At 47.2% G+C, this 23973-nt stretch overlaps 1 protein-coding gene and 4 non-coding genes across 5 annotated transcripts in view; 2 read left to right on the forward strand and 3 right to left on the reverse strand.

The window, feature by feature from the left end:
* LOC101522509 (histone H2B type 1-C/E/F/G/I) overlaps window positions 1–23973 on the reverse strand; it is a 231840-nt gene that overhangs the window by 166031 nt on the left and 41836 nt on the right. The window lies entirely within an intron of this gene.
* Window positions 6394–6501, reverse strand: LOC118758376 (U6 spliceosomal RNA). The gene has a single exon (XR_004995673.2). It is a non-coding gene; the product is annotated as a U6 spliceosomal RNA (small nuclear RNA).
* Window positions 8641–8722, forward strand: TRNAS-AGA (transfer RNA serine (anticodon AGA)). The gene has a single exon. It is a non-coding gene; the product is annotated as a tRNA-Ser (tRNA).
* TRNAS-AGA (transfer RNA serine (anticodon AGA)) lies at window positions 10088–10169 on the forward strand. The gene has a single exon. It is a non-coding gene; the product is annotated as a tRNA-Ser (tRNA).
* Window positions 17780–17851, reverse strand: TRNAQ-CUG (transfer RNA glutamine (anticodon CUG)). Its single transcript has one exon. It is a non-coding gene; the product is annotated as a tRNA-Gln (tRNA).

The raw sequence follows: 23973 nt of genomic DNA on the forward strand, positions 1-23973 counted from the left end.
ATGTTTCTCATTTGGTTGTTGCATGACCTAGAAAATACTGAGCATTCCCTCTTCAGCAGCTAGAATGCATGAATGCTGCTTTCCCATCCTATATCTTTATTCTAGCTTTAGTCTGTAGATAAGACTGAGACGTTCTAATAGCTTGCAATGCAGAGATAAGCCCTGTTTCCTTGGAGACCCCGTCACTGACCCAAAGCCTGCACCCCCTACCTTTGTGTCTGTACTAGAATTTGCTAGTTCCTGCAACACAGATACATGTGAGCATTGTATTTTTTCCCAACTCCCTCTTGCTTGGGACAGCTCATGATGGCAACCCAGTCTGTGTCCTCCCTCAGTGCAGTGAACAGTAAACACAGCTTAAACTCCAGGAAGTTTCTGAGTGGCTGAGGGTACTGGTGCCAACCACAGGATCTCAGAGACTTAAGGATTTACTGACATTTGCCTTTCAGATCATGGCACATCTTCTAACTAACATCTTTTTTTTTTATTCTTACTATCTGAAAGGTACTGGCATTTGAATATTTTCTAGTGAAATATGTGGTTGCACTTGACTATGTTTTTTTTTTTTTAAGAAAACATTTATTTTTTCTTACAAAGTCAGATAAACAGAGAGGAGGAGAGATAGAGAGGAAGATCTTCTGTCTGATGATTCACTCCCCAAGTGGCCACAATGGCTGGTGCTGTGCCGATCCGGAGCCAGGAGCCAGGAACTTCCTCCAGGTCTCCCATGTGGGTGCAGGGTCCCAAAGCTTTGGACTGTCCTCGACTGGATGGGAAGTGGAGCTGCCAGAATCAGAACCGGCACCCATATGGGATCTCGGCACATTCAAGGCGAGGACTTTAGCTGCAAGGCCACGGCGCTTTGTATGGATAAAACCACTGACAGAAAATCCCAATAGCACAAATATCACTGAATTAAACATTCTCACAGGTATTTCCTGTAGGTTTTAATGAAACACAGAAGTTGATCTGGCCAAGTTCGCCTCCAAATAACTCCATAATTACTATCCAGCAGTTCACACATGGATGAATATCCCCACAAATGCTATCCACAGCTGGAATTGGTAAGGAATGACTGCTGAGGGACTTCCATCAAGAAGGCCGCTCTACTTGCAGGTAAGCGAGGGGGCTGAGACCGAGCAGTTTGGAGGTAGGAACTGGAGGACCTTTAAGGGTCAGACTGGTGCACACACCCACACGGGAAAGCAGAGCAGGGCTAGTTAGAATTGACCACCATTGACCACCACTCACTGGCACACACCAAAGCTAGAGCCGAGGGCCTACATAACAGGTCTAGATCACAGTGCCCACCAGAGAGATTCAAAACAGGGACAGGTGATGTGGTAATGTTAGGCTGGGCCATGACACTAACCAGCATTCAAGAGAATCAGGTCTGGGGGAAGATTGTGGAGGGCGGTATGTGGGCCCTGTGGAACTGCAATTTCCACTGGTTTGCTTAAGAGCTCGGGGGTAGTGACAGGCTGAGCTAGGTAGGTACGACCATGGTACCACCTGACACTCATGGCCAGGTCAGAGGGGGTAGACAAATGAGATCTGGGTCTGGGAGTGGGCCGGGTGTGGGAACTTGGGAAATTCCCCTGGTGGGCTGCAGCTCTTGCTGCTGAACATGTGATTGAGCCCTGGGTATTGGTCAGGCCAGGCCAGGTAGTCCCATCCAGTGACAAGTGTGTGGGCTGGTTCTGGGGAGGAGCAGGTTGGGCAAGGTCAGACTAAACCTTAGCACACTGGCACAGGCAGGAGCCAGGTTGGAGTCTGGGTCATGCCAGGCTAGGCTGTCACACCTACCAATTTGCATAAGCCAGGGATGGGAGCAGACTGGGCAGGGCTATGGTTGCAATAGCCACCAGCGAGAGATGGGACTGGGGGTGGGCCGGGACAGGCTAGGTTGCAGCATCTGATGGCAAAGGGTAACACAAGGGATGGGTTATGTTAAGCTGGGTCAAGGCAACCACTTGGATGTGCAAGATCTGTGACTGGGAACAGGCCTGGTTAGGGAGATAAGAGGTCACCTTGGCTGGGTTGTGGTTTCCATTGGTGAGTGTGAGAGCTGGAACAGGAGCAGCTCTCTTGGCTGGACATGGCTGCAGTATCCCTTGGCACAGGTGTGTCTTGGAGCTTTCTCCTGCTGGCAGGCCCTTGAGACCACCAACAGGGTGAGGAGACGGTGTTCTGCCTCAAGAACCACCAGGACAGTCTGATGGAGCATGTCCGTTGGTTGTAAATTGAGGACAATTTATGTAAACTGGGAGACGGGAAAGCAGAAGGGTGGTCCCCAACAATCCTCTCATCCAACAACGATGCTGCAACTGCCTAGAAGGTGTGTTTATCTCTCTGGATGCTCCAACCAAGTCACAGGTCACGTTCCTCGCACACAGGCAGGCCTGAGTCACAGCACACAAGCTTTTACATTAGCCAGAAGCCATGTCTTGGATCATTTTCACTACCTGTGGCTGGCAAATAGGCTATGGGAACATTTGACTTCTTAGAGTTGCTTACCAAGGAAGTCCCAGCACAGCTTGTCCAAGGACAGAGAAGAGACGCTAGAGTGCAGCCCACCTCTTTGGCCTGCACGGCCAGTGAAAAGTCCAGGTTGAGGTCTCGGTTAGCTGAGACCATTGTCAGGGGGTTCCCCTGGGGACACGGTGTGCTATTTGCCTATGACCTCTCACATAGGCTAAGCAGGCAGAGATTCAGGGGCGATCTCCCACAGGTGTGGACTGGATTTGGGGTACGTCATACTGGGCTAGTTTCCAACACCCACTGGTGCTCATAAAAACCAGGATGGCTATAGAAAGGGCTAGGATAGATCTCAGCTCCCGCAGAACCAACCATGTGAGAGCTGTGTCTGGATGTGGACCAGGTGTGGCTGGGCTATAACACCCAACAATAAGTGCAGGAATGGGTGTTGGCTGGTTGCGCAGGGCCACTGTTCCTGCCAGTGTAGGAAGTGGACTTAAGTCAGCCTGAATCAAGGACCCACATGAAATCTGTGACTGGGAGGAGACCTGAGGGAGGAGCTTGGGGAACTCTTCTGTCACAATGTAGTCCCTGCAGGGGAGTGCAAAAACCAAGGCAGGGAGTAGCCCAAACCAGACCAGGTTACAGTACCCGCTGGCATACATGTGGGTCTGGTCTGGGGTTGGGCAGGGTGGGCCAGTTCATAACACCCACTGGCATATCTGAGTACCAGGATGGGTGCAGGACAGACCAGGTCAGGCTACAACACCAGCCAGTTCTTGTTAGGGCCAGGATTGGGGGCTGACTGGGATGGGCTAGGCTGTATTACCTAACAGCATGGGCTGGAATCGGGCACAGATTGGGCTAGGCCAGATTACAGCAACTGCTGGTAAATGCCAAGGTGAGATGGACCATGCCAGACTGGACCACAAACCCACCAGTACATGTGAGACCCAGGGGGAGGGGTACAAGCCTGGTGGGAGGGTAGCACAGGCTCCCCTGCACGGCCATTGCTCTCATTGATGAGTGTGAGAACTGGGACCTATGGCAGACTAGACCTGGCAGGGCTACAACATCTGTTGACCTGCATGTGAGTTGGGTTAGGGGGAGAGCCAGGCTGGGCTAACCAACTGTATCCACTGATATATGCATGAGCCAGAGTAAGTGCAGGCTGGTTGGGCTTTGTAGCACCATCAGCTAGCAGTTGCTGGAAATTGGGGCCAATCCTGTCAAGCTTGACTGCAGAACCACCTGGAGAGTGCAAAATCTGGGAATGGAGAGAGCCTATTAGGGAAACTGTGGGCACCTCTCTGATGGGCTGCAATTCCAACTGGTGAACATGAGCAGCAGGGCTGGGGAACGGACAGTCTGGCTAGACAGGCAGTGGCATCTGCTGCCATGAGTATGGCTTGGATCGTTGGGTTGTTTCAGCTGAACTGTGCTCAAAAAGGACATTGATGTGTACAAGAGCTGAATGGGATGTGGGACAGACCACTCTGCTACACATCCTGGCAAGTACAAGCACCATGGCTGGGGGCAGGTCTGGTGGGGGTTACTGGGGGTTGCTCCAGCTAGGCTGCAGTTCCTTCTGGTGGTACGTGAGGGCCAAGTCTGTGGTGGGCTGGGTTGGTCTGGGCCATAACATCCATTGGTTTGCATAAGAGATGGGGCCGGAGACAGAACCAACTTCGCAATTACAACTATCAGTGTGTGTGTAGGCTGGTGACAGACTGAGCCAGACCACGTGAGCCAGGGATCATCTCAGACAAGGTTTCTTTGGGAATTCCCCCAACTGAATCGCTGGACTCAGAACTCCAAAAAATGGGGAAAATTGCAGGATTGGCGGACTGACCATCAAGTGCATGAATTTACAGTGTAAGAGCTGGGCCTCCTCATTATCTAAGATGGAGCAGTGGGCGGCATGTCCAGATGCACATGGAGGATAGGCAGTCCACTGGGACCTGCAGAGGACATCTGGCGCCAAAGCAGAGGAAGGAGAGTAGAACAAATTGGACAACACCACCAGCCAAGGATGGACAGGAAATCTCTGGGCGAATGGAGACTCTAAGGCGTACTATGTCAGCCAATGGCCCTTGGAAGGAGTTCCTCACTCTTGGATCAGTGAGATCAACAGCATTTCAAAACTGTTGAAACCACTTTAGCAGAACCCTGAAAGCATGCTCCACACTGGGGACCCTGGGATGATATCGAGTGGCTATTCCCTATCCTCGGGTATTTGAGACCATTGGGAGACTGGGTGCAGCTTCTCCCCTTATCTTTCCCTTTCCCCAGATACAGAAGGGAAAAGAAGAAAATTTGGAAACAGTGGTCTCACCCACTTTCTCCTACCTCGATCTTTCCCACCCTGATAAGCTATGTAAACATCAGTAAAAAATGTCAAGATAATTCCTTGTTTTAAATCATGTTTCAAAGATTATATAATTTGGGGCCCAAATACAGTAGCCTAATGGCTAAAGTCCTTGCTTTGCAAACTCTGTAATCCCAAATGGGCACCAGTTCTAATCCCATATAGGCGCCCAGTTCTAATCTCAGCTGCTCCACTTGGAATCCAACTCCCTGCCTATAGCTTGGGAAAGCAGTCGACGATGGCCCAAAGCCTTGGGACTCTGTGCCCGTGTGAGAGACCCGAAGGAAGCTCCTGGCTCTTGGCTTCAGATCAGTTCAGCTCCAGCTATTGTGGCCACTTGGGGAGTGAACCAATGGATAGAAGATCTTTCTGTTCGTCTCACCTTTTCTCTATATATACTCCTTTCCAATAAAAATAAATAAATCTTTTTTAAAAGGTTATAATTTTAAGCCCTCGTTAGGTTTTGAGAGGATCTCTTTTAAGGTTTGTTTTGTTTTTATTTGAAAGGTAGGTTTACAGAGAGAAGGAGAGACAGAGATCTTCCACCTGCTGGTAAACTCCCCCAAACGACCACAATGGTGGGTCCGAAGCTTGGAGCCGGGACCTGCTTTTGGGTCTTGTATGTGGGTGCACGGGCCCAAGGACTTGTCATGTCCTGCTGCTTTCCCAGACACATCGGCAGGGACTTGGGGTTATCGCATCTCTACACAGGCCTGAACATAGACTCTCTGAACTGATTGATTTCTCCATAACAAATTCCCTTTTTTCCCTCACACAAGACTAATTTAAAATATTTCTTACCTTTATATTTTTCATTCAAAAACATTTCTTCATATAAACAAAGTGAACAAATTGCACGTATTTCAGGCTACAGCTTTGGAAGCATAGCAATGCTCCGCCAACCTTCCCTCCTACCTACACTCCCCATCCTCCTCCCCCTCTTCCTCATTTGCTTTTCCATTCCTAACGTTTACAAGGGCCTATTTTTATTTCAGAACAGCCTGCTGTACCTCAGGAGAATCGAGCAAGGCTGTATATCATCATCAAACCCCACAATGTCCATCTCACTCATACAGATCACACTTTTTCATACTCTATATTAGTTATCCCTTTACATTTTTACTGGAGTTTACTAGTTGCCACAAAGGAGATACTTGTGCACTTACCTTAGCTTTATACACACTGTATTTTGCTCACCTGCTTCTCACACTTTTACGTATTTCGGATTCTTTTTCATAGCAAAATACTTTGTGTTGTGGTGGCGCTTTCAGCGACACAAAACACAGCCCCCAGTCTCGGTGCAGTAGCCTAGCAACTAAAGTTCTCGCCTCGCATGAGCCAGGACACCATATGAGCTCCGGTTCTAATCCTGGCAGCCCTATTTCCCATCCAGCTCCCTGCCTGTGGCCTGGGAAAGAGTTGAGGACGGCCCAAAACCTTGAAAACCAGCGCCCGTGTGGGAGACCCGGAAGAAGCTCTGGGCTGCTGGCTTTGGATCGGCACAGCTCTGGCCAATGTGGCCACTTGGGGAGTGAATCACCAGAGGGAAGCTCTTTCTCTCTGTCTCTCCTCCTTTCTGTCATCCTTGCGCAGGGGCCAGGCTAGTCTTCTCTGTATCGTTCCAATTTTAGTATATGTGCTGCCGAAGCGAGCACATCTCCTGCTTTCTGCATATCTGACTTCCAATACAAATAAATAAATCCCAACACACACACACACCCCTGGATTCCCACTGTGTTTTGGTAAGCGTCTTGCAGATATTTCTCCATCTTCCTACCCACTACTTCGTACAATTATCTGTTGGATTCCCCACACACTGAAAGACAGGCGAGCCTCTGCCATGATCATGTTACAACAAGCGCTTCAAAAACGGGATTTGCTATTGATCATTTCAGCTGCTAGTGATAGTTAACCCTGAATCTACGTCACAAGACGACAATTTGGGGGTACCTAGGTTCACAGCACTTGCTGATAATGTTGATCAAATCCCACTTTGTGGGGTTGCCTCAGATGAGAGCTGTCTGCAGCCAGCGCTGGAGGGGGACGCGAAAGGGCCACGGGGCAAGGGGGCTGGGGTCGTCGCAGTAGCCACACGGTGTCCTGGGTAAAATCGTAGCCGAACCTTTGCGGGAAAACCCCAGTTGGTTCACCACTCGGCCTCCCGGGTCAAAGGTGGACCTGTGGCCACACCCTGCTGGCCCACTCGCAGGGTGGTGTGGGAGGAACAGGAATTTACCTGAGATTCTTTTAAAAATCAATTTTAGAAGAACATTGGGTTGAGGAGAGTTTTCTGAGTATTGAATGTTTATAACACAACTTTCACATTGCAAGGTTTGGGAAATCGTTTTGCTTGAGGGTTTGAACTTTCTCGATATTTGTTCCTAGGAGAGGCCTTCAACCCATGGAAAAGAAATACAGATAATGAAACAACTATGTGTGAATTTCAACTCTTTCGGACCAAATTAAATTTATATTTTCCACAAATGTTTTGAAGTATCTTTGAATGGTTTTTTTTTTTTTTTTTTGGTAAAGAAAATTAAACAGGTGGTATTAAATCCAGGTGGTTGTGAGGTGTGGTAAAAAAAAATTTTAAAAGTACATTGGAAATGTTTTAAATCTGTATTCTTTTCTGTAAGATTTGCTTTCATTTGAAAGGCAGGTTTTCAGAGAGAGAGAGAGAGAGAGGAGTGACATATTCTTACCACCAATCATCCCACGACCCTGGACATCATTGGTCTCACCACTAATGTAACGGGGTACAAGGAACAGTAAGTTATTTTACTTTGAATTGTACCTGTTCCTCCGAGGTTATTCCGGCTGGCATCTAAAATGATACTGAACACTTGGGGGGCGAGTGCTTTGAGTTGATTCTATGCCACTGACCCCTCGTTTCCCATCTATTTCCCCAAGATGTGTCAACTGCCTGGATTCTCTGCTGTAACTCAAAGTTTGCTTTGCTCAGGGTGGAGCCCTCTTCAGCCTAGGTGGACGGTATGGCTCAGGTCAGGATCTGAGACCGCAAGTCCTGTGTTGTGCCGCCTTATATACCCTTGGGCTTTGCTCACAGGGGTTCGCTGTTCGCCGGCTCCCTCTTCCAAGCTTACTGACAGCACAACTCGGTTTAACAGCTGAATTCCATCCCCGGCTACTGCAGGAAAACGTGCAACCACTCGCGAGTGACTGTTTCGTCTTGGATGAGGCCCCGCGTCTGTGAGCCAGGGAGTGATCCGACCCGCTGGTCTCCGGAGCTGGCGAGCGCCCACAGTTCTCTCCCCGGTGACAGCGAAACTACGTGATGGTTGTTGAGGGTGCTTTGCAAAATAAGCGGTCTCCAGGGGAGCGGGGGACTGGCGTTGTTTGGCTGAAAGTCTCTTGCTCCTAGAACTACAACTCATTCATTTTAGCAGCTCAGGAGTCACTCACAACACATTTTCTTTTTAACTACTCTTGGTCATTGTGGGGACTGGGGGGGGTGGTTTCAACTTGTCACCAGCGCCCCGAGTTCAGTGGCTGGAACGTGCGCTTTGGAACGGATGCGCCTGCACAGGGTCCCTGGTGCGCACCGAAGTGGGTCGCAATGCCTGCGGGGCCTCCGCCCACCCGGACTTGCGAATCTGGTCCCTTTGAAGGACCCGACGTGGCTGGTCAGTTTTCCACAGCAGCGTGATGCTCATCCGATTATCGCCAAAGCTTCAGAAACCTTGAACCGATGCCCGTCCTGTTGGACAGCTTGGCCTTGGAAAGAACTGACGTCTGATCAAGTCATTTACCCCAAAGTCACGCACGGTTTCTGTGTAGTCGTGGCCGAGTGGTTAAGGCGATGGACTAGAAATCCATTGGGGTTTCCCCGCGCAGGTTCGAATCCTGCCGACTACGAAAGTCTGGTTTATTGGTTCCAGACTTGACATGAACTGATTGACGAAAGCTTGCACCTCGGCAGGAGTTTCCTAGAGTAAGGAAACAGCAAACATGTTGAATGTGACCTGGGGGTGGGTCCTGCTTTCAACACTTGCGTTAGTTTTTTTCATTTTTATCTACTTATTTTCATTTTCATTTGAGAAGCAGGGAGACACAGCTCTTCCTTGCCCTGTTTTTAGACTTCAGACCCACAACAGCTGACAGTTAAGGCTAGGCTAGGCTAAAACCCAGGAGTGGAGAATTTCATCGGGTCTCCCAGGTCAGTGTCAGGGACCTATCCATGAACGTAGGTCATCAGGGTTGCCTCCCTCCGTGCACAATAGTAGGAAACTGACAGCTGGGATTGGGATTCGACTCCAGGTTCTTGGATACAGGATGTGGATGCCCCGAGGTGGGAGATCACTTGCTGTGCCAAATGCCCACCCACACCACACTCATAATCTATTCTTCAGGTGAACTGTGGGATGTAACACAATGGCATATGCTGCGGCTGGTGGTATGAAGACGCATTTCCATGAGTATGATTTACATAGTACATGATTATATAGAATCCGATATAATTGCAGGCTTGCATACAGTTTCCAGAAAATGTGCAGACCTACTCACCCAGACCCCCCTCAATGATGACATCTTGCAATATTATGATATCACAAGCCGAATGCTGACTTTGCCACAATCCACTCATCTCTTTTGAATTTTCCCAATTTTACTTCTTTTCAAGTGTGTGTGAGTATGAGTGTGCATGCAGAAATAGCAGGCAGTGATTGTGATCTCACACCCAGGGTTATGGGTCTAGTAGCACAGGCAAGACCCAGAATCATCGCACTACAGCAGGAATCTCTGTAGTGACAACCATGCCCAGCTCCATTCCCTCCCTAATGACTCACTCCCCCTCTAAAAACCAGAGGACTGCACATCAGTTCTCCTTTTCTAGACTTGCATCATTTCCAGCATGCTATATCAATGAAATCCTACAAAATGCAACCTTCTGAGACTGGCTTCACTTTTTTTTCCCTCGTTTCTTGGTGACTCATCCAAGTTGTTTTATAAATCAAGGGTCAATTTGTTTTTGTTGCTCAGAAGTGTTCCATGGTATGAAGATCTCATAATGACTTAGCCAATTACTCGGTTGGTTAATAACCCATTCATCTGGTTGTTCCAGTGTTGGGACACTACAAGTAGAGATGCTGTGTAAACACACACAAAAAGGATTTTTGTGGACACTAATTACACCTCCTGGTGTGTGACTCAGTCTTTTGGTCTTTTGAAGTCAGCTGCATAACAGCACAGCTATTTCATTTTGATAGCAAAGATGCTGCACAGGTAGTCGTGGCCGAGTGGTTAAGGCGATGGACTAGAAATCCATTGGGGTTTCCCCGCGCAGGTTCGAATCCTGCCGACTACGGAGTCTTTTACAAACCCAGCACTTTAGGAATTGAGCATGCATATATTGGAACTTCTTCATGCTCGCCAGAAAAACAGCTAAACAAAATCTTTGAAAGGGTTCCTGCGAATGCCATAGGGTGGTTGTTCTCCTTTTCTTCACTGTGACGCTCTAGAGTTGTACTTGGCCCAAATCTAGTTGGTTGCCTTCTCCTTATTGAGTGCAAAGTGTTCTTTATATTCTCTTGATAAAAGATTTTTGTAACATTTTCTTCCATTCTTAATGTTATCACTTCCCTTTCTTGATAGTGTCCATTAAAGCACACACAGAGAAAAACCACAGAAATCTTACATTACAGTGAAGTCGAATTCATGTACTTCTTTTTGGCTTGTGCTTTTGGTGCCATGTCTAACAATCCATTACCAAATCTGAGACCACATCGCTGAGGTCTCACCACTCTTGACAAATACTCGTTTCTTTCAGAAGCATTTGGTACTTTTCACAGTATGAGTTTTGCATTTATTTTGTTAAATTTATTTGATTGGGCCTGGTGGCGTGGCCTAGCAGCTAAAGTCCTCGCCTTGAACGCACCGGGATCCCATATGGGCGCCAGTTCTAATCCCGGCAGCTCCACTTCCCATCCAGCTCCCTGTGTGTGGCCAGGGAAAGCAATAGAGGACGACCCAAAGCTTTGGGACCCTGCACCCGTGTGGGAGACCCGGAAGAAGCTCCTGGTTCCTGGCTTCGGATTGGCATAGCACCGGCTGTTGCTGCTTACTTGGGGAGTGAATCATCGGATGGAAGATCTTCCCCTCTCTCTCTCCTCTTCTCTGTATATCTGACTTTGTAATAAAATAAATAAATCTTAAAAAAAAATTTATTTGATTGTTTTATCTTTTTCTGATGCTATTGAAAGTAATGTTCAATCTATTTTTCCTTCCTTATGAAATAATATACAACTAGTTACAGTCTCCCAGATACAGGAAATAACATACCAGGAGATACCAACGCTGACATTGCTCACCAGCTTATGGACACAAAGCAGGCACAAATGTGAGCTAGGGACTCCAAGCCTGTAAGACAGATAGACGCACACAGCAGCAAGCTGTTACATCATGGAGTGGGTTTGGCTAGAGTCTCTCACATGATACAGCCCCATCTCTGAGTAGCCTTAGTAACCTTGGTTACAATAGCACCATGGCAAACCAGCTGGGAGCACAGGTCCTGGCCTTGTGGGGTCAGAGCCCAATGGCAGCCATTGTGAGCATGCAGACGTGCAGAGAAACTGCTTATAACTGACAGAGATAAACTGGAAAGTACAAGCAGAATTGCAAGCTGTAATTTTTAGGTCGATAGAATTTGAATATGCCAACTGGAAGAAAGGGCTGGGTTCATGTCTTTCTAGGAACAGGAGACATCTTGTGGAAGTAGATCCTTAAAATGGTGCCTGTTTATTTTCAGAAGATAGTGAATATCAAAGGAAAAAAAATCAACCAACAAACAAAAACTTTGTGAATAAATGGGATAATACTGTTGGTCAAATGGAGCTAGCATGTTACTAAAAGTTATTTTGAAGTCTGTGATTATTGCAACCTTGCCCGTGAATGCTTTGTTCCCTGGAATAGTACCAGTTGTGGCTTTTTCATTGGACAGACAGATGCTGGGTTGCTGTGAGACAAGCCTGTCATAGGAGGAGGAAGCTGTAGCCCACATCTTCCCACAGTCACATGTGTGTTCCCCAAAAATAACAATAAATGAAGCATTTTCTTCCTCCCATTCAAAGAAGCAGAGTCTTTTAACTTGGTTCGACATCCCATGATAGGTAAAATAACATTAGTTCAACCTGTCACAGACAGTTGTCCCTGACACAAAACCAACAACTGTGGAAACGGCGTCAGGAAGTTCACGGATACCAGGGAAGCCCATGGTCACCAGACCTTCAGTGCTGAATCTTGCTTGTGTCACCTTGCCTAGCTTCACTTACACACCTGCCGTAACAGCTGTAATTGAAGCACGTGATGGCTGCAGAAACAATCTTTTAAATGTGGCCAAGGCCAGTTAACTTGTGATTTAGATGATCCGATGTGCAGCTCGGCCTGAGGCTGTGGTCCTAGTCCAACCAGTTCTTTGAGTTCCTCCCTCGTTTCTCGGATGGCTCTTGGGGTGTGGATTCCTCCTAGTACACCTTTGGGGTGCTACAAGAAGACTGGATGTAGGATCAACAGAATGGAATGAAATCAGAGAGCAAACGGAACCTCCAGTTTAGCTGGTTTTCCACCGTTACTCTGAAAGCTCCACAAAGAACTGATCTGTGAGATTCTCTCCTTGCTGCGGGGAAAGGCAGATTCCAGGCAGTCCATTCTCTTAAGCCCCAGGGTCTGCATCTGCCCGGAGTGTTGTCATTGCTGCTGAGACATGACACTTGCCATTTTGGTGTCACAGAGACAGGTAATGTCTTCTTTGCAGAAGTCTACTGCTTTTGAGAAACAGAGATGATGAAGGAAATATTAAAAATTCTTAAAATAAGTAAGAGCGGTTGGCTTTGCAGCCACTGTGGTAGAACCGCAGCCTATCTCAGGCTTGCATTTGCTGCATTTTTCTTCTAGCTCCCTGCTTGTGTGCGTGGGAAAGCAGTAGAGGATGGCTCCAGTGCTTGGGCCCCTGCACCCACGTCGGGGTGGGGGTTCCAGAGGAAGCTCGCCTCTCCTAGCCCCTGGGTTCTGTGGGTATTTAAGGAGCAAATCATTAGCCAGATTACCTGCTTACGTAGTCGTGGCCGAGTGGTTAAGGCGACAGGCTGGAAATCCATTGGGGTTTCCCCTCACTGGTTCAAATCCTGCTGACGAAGGTGCTTTCCTTTGTGCAAATGGCTTAGGCTTAGGGGTTCCAGACTTGAATCCATTCCCCTTTTTAGGGAAAGCAATGGGGGACTTTCCTGCTGCTTTGCTTTGTTTTTAAATTATTAATCCTTTAAGAGGAACAAACCACTGAGGAAAAAGCCAGGTTTGGGGAGAGCTGTTTTGCACCTGTACAGAACTGTTTTTTGGGGTGTTGCATGTGCTTGAGCACATGCCAAGGAGTGCCCAGGGCCTTTACAACCTTAGCGCCATTTTCTGTTTAGACTTGAGTTTTTAAAGAAAAGCCTCCATTTGAGACTTCTTCCCATCTTGTGAAGGTAACTGAAATGCAGCATGGCTGCTGCACCGAGTTAAAATTGCACAGGCAGGAAAAGCTCCACAATTGCTACGATCAACCTTTATTATAGGCATAATTTATTATTTTGTGATAAAGTCCATAAAAAATAAGAAATGATTGGAAACAAGTGCCCAATTGTTTCCTAAATGCCTAGAGAGAATGATAATGAGACACAAGAATACCAGAGTTTAAGTTTGATTCTAAAATAATCCTAACCTATTATAGTCACACAAATATGATTAAACATAATGCTAATAGTTTTTGAATCTATGCTTTAAGCATCTATATGTTCTATCAATTGATATATGGCAAAAGGGTACTGTGTGCCTTTGGTCAGGACTTCAAACAGTGATAGTTATTTTCAGTCATTCAATATTCGTATGCATGAAGGCTTCAATAAACTTTAATCTTTTATCATGATAAGCAACTATAGCGTAATTTGGTCCTATGCACAACACCCTATTTCATATACTATTGCTTTCTATTATTTTAGTTCCACTCCAGGGAACTTGGAAGAAATGAACTATACTCACGGTTGATAATTATATTGATGGACACAGTGTTGTCTATGGTTAAGACCTCATGCAACTAGGGGAACTTCTTTAGGGATTGTTTGTCCTCAAGAGAGTCATCGTAACTCCATTTCTACTATGGACTGAATGTTTCCCCCCAAACTGCCTCCATTCGCTCTCTGAAATTGATGTCTTGAAGTCTGAATCCTCACTGTGATGGTATTTGTAGCAGAGAGTTTTGGAAGGTGGATTCACTCAGGAAAGTGTAGCCTTCCAGAATGGAGTTAGTGTCCTCTATTGACAACAGAACCCAAGAGGAACTATCTCATCATGCCATACCTGGGAACAGGAAGGGGAGGCGGTCCAACTCCAGCAGGCAAGCAGATGTGCAAGCTGCTCGCCCCTTTGAGTTGGAATCACTCAGCTCTCAGAATGGTGAGATGTAGATGTCTGAGTTTCAGAACATCCAGTCTTCAGTATTTGTGCCTGCAGTTCCAATGGCTGTGATGATTTCTGGGCCTTCTATGAAGCCAGGCCGTGGCAATGTGACCTGAGCTCTGCCACATGTACTAGGGTAAGCTTTCTTTCAGAAGAAACAAGTAAGGCTCACATAGAGTGGCTCCAAGGCCAGGGTCAAGAATAGATGCCTGTTAAGTACAGTGGACAGTTACACCATTAAGAGACAGTGCCAGTCCAGGGCCTAGGAATGGCAGCCCATGCTGAGTGACACAACTGTGCCGGTAGCTAGCATTGGAAATTCATGAGACATTTGAAGGCTAGCTTGGTATAAAACAGTCAATGATCATTTTTCACTAAAACATATGTAGAAAGAAAGTGGCAGCTCAAAGTTATCAACTGTCAGCTACATACATGCTTGCCACATCAGAGATTTTTAATTTCTTGGGGCCCAAGAGCTGAGACAATTCAAAAATCGCACTTGGGCCCGGCGGCGTGGCCTAGCGGCTAAAGTCCTCGCCTTGAACGCACCGGATCCCATATGGGCGCCGGTTCTAATCCCGGCAGCTCCACTTCCCATCCAGCTCCCTGCTTGTGGCCTGGGAAGGCAGTCGAGGACGGCCCAAAGCTTTGGGACCCTGCACCCGCGTGGGAAACTTGGAAGAGGTTCCAGGTTCCAGGTTCCCGGCTTCGGATCGGCGCGCACCGGCCCGTTGCGGCTCACTTGGGGAGTGAATCATCGGACGGAAGATCTTCCTCTCTGTCTCTCCTCTCTGTATATCTGACTGTAATAAAATGAATAAATCTTTAAAAAAAAATCGCACTCATATTCTAGACAGCTCTGTGGGTTTCCCATGAACAGGAGCTAATTGAATTTCCCATGAACAGGAGCTAATTGAATTATCTCTGGCATATTCGATGATCAGTATTACAAAACAGCTAATGTGAAATAAATTAATGGCAGCTTCTTGCAATAGCATAAGGATTCATTTAAGCAAGTAAGTGAAGAGAATAAACCCTATGTGCATCTACACAGTCTGGCATCCTGTATTTTTTTCAAGATTTATTTATTTTTATTGGAAAATCAGATTAATAGGGAGACAGAAAGATCTTCATCTGCTGGTTCACTCCCCAAGTGGCTGCAACAGCCAGAGCTGAACTGATTTGAAGCTAGGAGTCAGGAGCTGCTTCTGGGTCTCCCATGTGGGTACAGGGTCCCAAGGCTTCCCAGGCCACAAGCAGGGAGCTGGAAGGGAAATGGATGTGAACCAGCACCCAGAGCGGCACATACAAGGAGAGGACTTTAGCTGCTAGGGTACCGTGTAGGGCTCTGGCATCCTGTATTTGTAAGAGAAGTACAGACTTCTAGAAATACTAATAGATGAGATCAAACTCAAAAAAGTACCTTGAATTTACTTGTTGAGAGACCCAATAACTTCCTCATCTTTCTGAAGTTATTATAAGCCCACACATTTCCCAGAAAATGGTCTGATTTGCAGTAAACAACATGTAGTTTTGTGAAGGCAAGATGGTCCCAGAGATCACCTAGGATGGGTTTAAAGCTCTGTGCTTTCTATGGAGTATGATCAGCTTCAATAGGAACTGTGTGTAGTAGGGCAATGCCGTAAAAACAGTCAGAGGAGGTCTGCAGACAGACCAGGCTTGGCCAGTTCATAACGCCCACCGGCAGATCTCAGAACCAGGACGGGGGCAGGAGAAGCGGGATCGGGCCACAACACTAGCCAGGTCACATTAGGGCCGGGACAGTAATCAGGCTGGCCTGGGATAGGCTGCAGCACCCACCAGCAGGAGCTGGAACAGGGGGCAGGCTAGATCAGGCTAAGCTGTGCAATAAGATTGTGGATGCTGAAGTAAGGTGAGTCATGCCAGCTTGGGGTCAATGGGGGCTGGGTTTATGAGTCCCAAAGGTGGGAGTTCTGACAGGGCTCAGGTAGCTTGGTTTGGGTCCTGGGGACCACCTGCGTGGTGGGGGCCAGTTTCATGAGCCTGAGATGGGGGATTCAATGGGGTCACCTGGTCCGGGTCTTGGGGCCTGTCTTCTAAGTGGGTCCCAGGTTCATGAGACTCAGGTGTGGGGTATCCAGTGGGACTCGGGTCGCCTAGTTAGGGTCCTAGAGCCTGCCTGTGAGTTGGGAGTCGGGTTCATGAGCCCCACGGTTGGGGCATCTGGTAGGGCTTGGGTCACCTGGCTCAGGTCCTGGGCCCACCTATGGAGGGGGATGCTGGATTCCAGAGTTCTGGGGTGGGGGATCTGGAGGTACTTGGGTCACCTGGCTCAAGCCGTGGGGCCCAACTACCAGGTGGGTGCCAGGTTCGTGAGCCCTGGGGGTGAGGGATCCAGTGGGACCCGGGTCTCCTAACCCGGGTCTTGGGGCCTGCCTGCAAGGTGGGTACTAGGTTTGTGAGTCCCAGTGATAGGGGACCCAGTGGAGCCTGGGATGCCTGGCCTGGGTCTTTGGGCTCACCTGCAAGAACATGTCCTACTTAGTGAAAAGGGGGGAGCAATGGACACAGACCCTGAAGTAAAAGGACAATATGGCAGCTCATTTGATGCCATAGTGAAAGGAGAACAGAACAAACTGGACAACTACCCCGGTCAAATGATGGCAGCAAAAAAGTCTTTGTTAATGGAGACTTGAGGCTTACTATATCATCCAATGGACATTGGGAGGGCGGCATCATCCTTGGGTCAGTAAAATTGACACATTGGGCAGAACCCTCAGAATATATACACATTGAGATCTTAGGTTGATATGAGGTGGCGATTCCTCATCCCTGGGGACTGGGACACATGGAAAGGGATGTGTGGTTTCCCCCTTGTCTCTCCCCATCTCGCAGGGGGAAAAAAAAGAAGAAATAGCAAATTGGGGACAATGGGTTCACCCAATTTTCCCTAAACCTCGATCCTTCCCACCCTGATCAACTATGTAATCATTATAAAAAGTAAAAATGAAAAAAAAATTATAAAAGATAATAAACATGGCCAAAGGAACACCATGGAAGCAGGCAGAAGATTATCGGGATATTTAGTGACTCTGCTAACATTGCCTCAAGTACTCATGTGGGTTCAGTTGTGTTCAAATACTTTAGAGAGTCCAGTAATAATTCACTTAAAGCGTGGATATAATTTTCATCTGTCTTCATTGGGAACACCTACAAATTCTGGCGGTAGCACCTGACAGGCCACCCTGGCGAAGCTCCACACTCAAGGCCAGCTTTCCTCCTTGTCCAATCAGCTGAGTCCTTCCACTCTTAGGGGAAGCGAGTTCAGCACCCTTTACCACGCAATAAAACAAGGAAGTTCCACTGAGAATTACCGTGGTTCTGTAGAATATTTGTGGGACGGAAGGAATAGATAGATGTAGGACGGCATGAAGTAGAGGCTGTGGGATTCAAGAGAACCCAAGAGGTCCCAAAAGAAAAATCTTTTCTTTAAGCAAAAAACTTAGGTTCCACCGAGATTTGAACTCGGATCGCTGGATTCAGAGTCCAGAGTGCTAACCATTACACCATGGAACCTCGTTGAAGTAACCACTGTCGCGGTGTCACCAGCATGAGGCACTATTGCTTCTCAGGCCCCCACAGTCTGCTCAGACGTGGGCGCCCGCGCCCCGTTTCTTAGTGTGCAGCCGTGGCTCGCATTCCTTTTGCGGTGCGTGCACACTTACAACAGCGGCTCTGGGTCCTCGTCTGAGCTACCTTGCAAGGCCGGGCTCAGGAAGCAGGGGGCTCCTGCCGACCCCCTCCCGCCGAGCCGGACAGCCCAGCACGGTGCCCACGGGGCCTTTCGAGCTGCCCAGGGGGAGGCGCGAGGGACACCCGCACCTCGCTTCCCTGCTGCTGGGTGCCCACGCACAGGCCTCTCAACGGGGCGCTGGACAGGCCGAAGCCCTTACCTCCAAATTGTAGATGGAGATTTCCGGGAGCCTGGGGAGTGGACACCCAAGCCCGGGCGCACTATGAGCTCTCGCGCGCAAAACTTGAGCACTCGCAGCTCATACTCAGAGCCACCTGTGGACTCTGTATCACACCTGTCTACCCAAGAACTCAGTATGAAAAAAAAAAAGAAAAGAAAAGAAAAGAAAAGAATAAGAAAAGAAAGCAGACCCATCGAAGAACTCCGCCCATCATTATCTCATCCCAAGGACCAAGTTACGTGGGTTGTGTGTGATGAAAGTGATATTTGGCCTCCCCCAAACCTGCAGTTACAACATAATCAAGTGGAATGCACTGTGAAGCGGCATTCCACCAAACACCTGACCAGCGATCTTCCAAACTGCCAAGGCCATCAACTCAGGGGGAAAAGCTAGAGACCCTAAAGAGACACGGGTACTGAGTATGAGTTACGTGCTGAATAGCGTCCTGGAACAGAAAAATGGGTGCTAGGCAGAAGTAAGGCACTCTGAATACCTCGAGGGTTTGAGTACATCGTAATGTATAAATACGTGGCCTCGCTAATGGAAGGTTCTGATAATAGGGGAATCTGAGCGTGGGTCGGGTGGGAGCTCTCTATACTGTGTTTCCAGTCAAGGAGAATAAGAACAAAAATTTGACCAAGGTGAGTTCGGAACTCTGGCTTACAGCAAACGCACAGCAATTCCCTCCTCGTTGCTAATGAGCTGCCTGACGGCCAGCCTGTGGCTGTGGTCCGAGCACAAGGCGTTGAAGGAGGAAGCAGGCATGCTGGTGCTGGGTTCACTGCTGTGCTCAGGGTCATGGACACAGAACCGGACACCGCCCCACCTGTGGAGGTGCTGGCCTGGTGGGACCCTGGAGAGCAGCTGTGAATAAAGTTAATACCCACACACTAGAGGCCAAATACCACTTTCATACCACTAGAGGTATGGCTTGTGACCCACTGTCTGGGGGTGGGGGATGGATGGAGGTCACGGGTGGTCCGGGGAGACCGCTGTAGGGACACATGTGTCTGCAAGTGCGGGGAATCTGCCGTACCTTTGTCCTCTGCAGACCTGTGAGTGATGCTCGGCCCTGTGGACAGCTGAGATTGGCTCCCCAGCAGGGGGCGTGCTACATCCAGGCTGGGGAACTGCTGTGGCTGCCTCACTTGTCACGGCCTTATTTATTCTCAAAACAAAACCCCCAAAAGGCTGTGAAACATTCTTCCCATTCCCAAGATCCAGAAGCCATTAGAGCAAAGACTAGGCCATGACTTCTACTCTGGATTCCAGGTCACATGGAATAAAAATCCATGAATCTGCTTTGCATTAAGATGTCTCTGGGTCTGTTTGATGTTGGCGACTATTTCAGGTCGTTCATGAAGTGAAACCTGTGGAGCCTGGGCTGAGAATCTTCGGGATTCACCATTAGTCTGGAGGTGAGTTAGTACAGTCAGAAATAAATGGTATAACCAGAAACGAAGCATCATAGTACTAACGTAAAACCATCTTTCTGTTCATGTCAACAATCTTGGTCTTGTAAATGAGGTCACAGGTGCACCCAAGGCTGAAGCCAGTTCTCAGAGTGCTCCAGGCACCTGACATGGCAGTTTGAAGGGATGACTCCGTCGCAAGGAGAGCAGAGAAAACACTGGGAAAAAGGCCACATGCGTATTAGAAATGAGAACATTCTTTACAGGATTTGTCATGATTTCTGTGAAGTGTCGATTCTGTTCTACTCAAGGGGGAAATATCTATTCCTCAAAGAAAAATCATTCAAGATCAATTCTCAAACTCTGAACATGCAAGAGAGAGAGACTCTTGCAGCCACAGCAATCAATGGATGACTCGGGGGAGATCAGTCAACATCATCAATGGATTTCTTCATCTGCTGGCTGGCTGGCAGCAGAGTTCAGCCAAGGGACAGCAACATGAATCCAGAGGGATGGCCAAAAGCTGAGGGCTGTGTGTTCCTCCTTTGAGCCTGCTGTCACCTGTCAGGAACACCTGTCATGAAGTCTCTGTACAGCCTTTCCAACCCCAAACAGCTTCAGGTTCTGTCCTAAACTCTTCAAATTCAAGGCCCATGAGGGGGTGGTGATGCCAGGCATGCTGCCCATTGGTCATTATAAATTACTAAAATAAATTGTCCTCAAATATTTTGGTTTGAGTAAGCATTCCATTTAGCCCAAATGGCTAAGCCCTTGCCGTTCATGCGGGAGACCAGGATGGAGTTCCAGCCTCCTGGATTCACTTGGGGAGTGAATCATCGGATGGAATATTTTCCTCTCTGTCTCTCCTCCTCTCTTGTATATTCACCTTTCCAATAAAAATGAATAAATCTTTAAAAACAACAACAAAAGAAAAACACAACAACAACAAAATGCTTTGCAGTTTCCTGCTCTTTGGCCCAGATCACTAGGCTAACGAACATGCCCTGCCAGCAACCTCGGTTCCAGGAAAATCAATATTGTATGATTTATTCGCTCCTTGTTCCTATGACTGCCTCCTGTGGCTGCTAGAGCCCACCCTGTGTGCCCATGGCAGCCTCTGTGGTTGCTATAGCCTGCCCATTGTCCATTCATTGTCTGCATCGCAGCATCCTGTGGCTGCCCAACTCACCTGGTTGCCATGGCTTTTTAACTCACTCTTTCTATAAAAACCCATCTAATTCTCACCTTGGAGTCAGTTTCTGAACCAAAGCAGAGCTGACTCCCAAGTGGTTGGTTTATTTGCCTCTTTAATAAGTTTTGCTGCTTAGCAGAGTTGCTTGGGTGCTTCTTGGAGAGGTTTGGGTTGGGCGCAACACTCCCATGTGGCTGCAGGATTCTCACGTCCTTGGGCCATCCCTTTGCTGCATTCCCGAGCACAGTTAGCAGAGAGCTGAATCAAAAGTGCAGCAGTGGGTATTTGAACCTGTGCCCATTTAGAATGCTAGTGTAGCAGACAGTGGCTTATGTTGCTACACCATAGTAGTAGCCCCATAGGAACAGTTGAGGACTCAATGTTCCTAGCCGCATGGGTCTTGCACACAACTTCTGCCCTGCTTACAAGATCCTGTTCACTCCCCATCATCAATCCCTTAGTTCAACAGGAGTGTCCAACTCATATTGTCATTCGGTCAACCACAAGATATGAAACTGGTCTGATTTTGCACAGCTCTGGCCCTGCAGATGAGGGAAACAAGGCTCTCCCCGGAGCACCCCTGGATGAGTTTGGGTCCATCTGTGGCTCCTGAGCTGGGAGTTGGAATCTTCAGGCTCACCCCTTTTCCTTTACCACTTGGTTCACTGATGTTGGAAACCTGTCACATCATTGCCTTTCTGTTTCCAGAAATGGAAGCATCATTCACGCGGAGTCACATTGATGGCTGCCTCTTGCCGACAGCTGGGGAAGGTATCCAGGGCGGATGCTCAGCGGCCCTCTCTGGACAGTGCTAGAGTTCAGTGCTAGAGTTCAGGATCTCATCTTTCAGTCTAACCAAATCAAAGCAGCAAGGGCAGGAGTTCCCCAAATAGATGAATATTTTCACCTGCAAAATTCTATTCCTGGGCTGGGCTGGGCTAGAAGGTTTCTGCTCCCACTGGGCCGCATTGAGAGCTATATCAGGGTGTGGACCAGGCCTGGCTGGGCTGTGACACCCAGCAAAAGAACTAGGTTGGGTATGGATTGATGGCTACCATGGTGACCAGAGAAGGGTAGAGTTTTCCTCCAACCAAACCCAGAACGGATGGCAGAATTCTGGCTGGCCCCTCAGGCAGTGAGACTGTTGCATCAGTGAGGGGCACAGACCCACATCCCCTCACCAATAAAGGCAAGCCATGGCATCCAAGGCTGTGGCAGCACTCCTCAGCGTTTGAGTAGGCTGGGTCTGGGGCCAGGCTGGGCCAGGCTGCAACAGTATGAATGCTGAGATGGGGGTGGGCCATCTCAAAGTGATTCTTTTGCAGCGGACAGCATGCCCAAATGTGCATGAAGGACATGACAACCAGTTCATCTAGGCAAGCAGAGTACGTTGAGTGCCATGTCAGAGAATGGAAAGCAAAACAGATTGAGTCACTCTCCTGGCCCAAATTTGCAGCATGTTCCTGGTCTGTGGATGCACTAAAGGTGGACTTTGTCAACTAGTAGTCCTTGAAAAGATGTTTGCAGCCCTGGAGCAACAAAGCTGATAACATCTCAGAACTATCAAAACCACTCAAGTAACACCCTTGGAACATTCTTCCCACATCAGAGTCTCTGGAGTATCATCAAATGGTGTCCCCCATCTCCGGGTACTGATGTAGTTTGACAGCAAAGAGCAATTGGTTGAATTTTCAAATGAAGATACAAATATATATGGAACAGTGGTAAGTAGAATGATTCATCAAAAAGGTCAAGTTAAAATCATAATGGTTAACATGAAAATGACAGAGTGCCCCATGTTTTGTCTGGGGTCTAAAGCAACCAGAAGCCTCCTATTTTGTTGTTGGCCATGTAAACTGGCTTTGCTTTTTGGAAAACTGCGAAGCAGCATCTGAGAAAGTTAATAAAATTAAGCCTGTCAGAGTACCTTAAGAAGTTAATGGGAAAATGGCATTAAAATATAAGTTAGTTTTGGTGCTCTAAATTTAAAAAGTCTTGCGAAGTATTTTATTTTTTTTATTATTTTTTTTACATCTTTATTTGCTTTAAAAACATAAGACTTCTTGTACAATAAAGCATAAGCATGTTTCATCTACAAAGTCAGAATATCTTCCTCATGGAACACGCAGGAAGACAGGAATAGCACACACATGGCAAAGTAGTCACAGATTACCTCTAAAATAATTAAGACTTTCGGCCAGAAAAATTAATCTTTTGAAAACAAAAGTATAACAATAACAAAAAGCTATATTTCATATCTGGTACTAACAGTAAACATTCATAGTACAAAATTATCTGTTACAATTAAATTCCTATATATTGAAAGTATTAATATCATCAAAATACCCATCGTGCTTAAAGCAATTTACAAGCTTATTGCAATCTCAAAATACCAAAGACATTTTTTTTCTCATATCTAGAACATTTTTTTTTAACTATTGTTTGGATTGACATCATTTCACAACAGCCACATCAATCACAGCATGAATAACAACAGCAACAATGTCAACAACAAATTGTAGCACCTTGATTAAGTAATGTGCCACTGAGTAGCAGCACATGCTGAACTAAAAGGAAACACAGAAGTCTCTTAGGAACTATGTGGCCATCGCATACTCCATGGGCACTTGATCAACTCCACTAGAGAAAAGAAATTATTTGGAAGCAAACAAACCGACATAAAAGCATCAAAACATCTGAGACACAGCCAAAACAGCCAACAGACGCTCAAAAAAACAGTATAGATTGGACTATTGGAGTTACCCTTTCCATGTTGGCTTCCTTATATGAGAGAGAATATATGGTATTTATTCTTTTGTGATTGACTCATTTCGCTGAGCATAATGGTTTCTAGTTGGGACCACCTGGTTTAAATAGAATAATATCGTTCTTCTTGACAGCTGAATAATATTCCATTGAGTAGATGTACCACAGTTTTTTTTTAACCATTCTTCCTTAGACGCACATCTGATTTGTTTCCATGTCATTGCTATTGTAGATTGTGCTGCTGTAAATATAGGATTTGCGAAGTGTTTTAAAAAGATTTACTTATTATTTTTATTGGAAAGTTAGATTTTTTTTTTAAGATTTATTATTATTGGAAAACCGGATATACAGAGA

This window comes from Ochotona princeps, chromosome 1 (genome assembly GCF_030435755.1).
Source record: "Ochotona princeps isolate mOchPri1 chromosome 1, mOchPri1.hap1, whole genome shotgun sequence".
Classification (NCBI taxonomy): Eukaryota; Metazoa; Chordata; class Mammalia; order Lagomorpha; family Ochotonidae; genus Ochotona; species Ochotona princeps.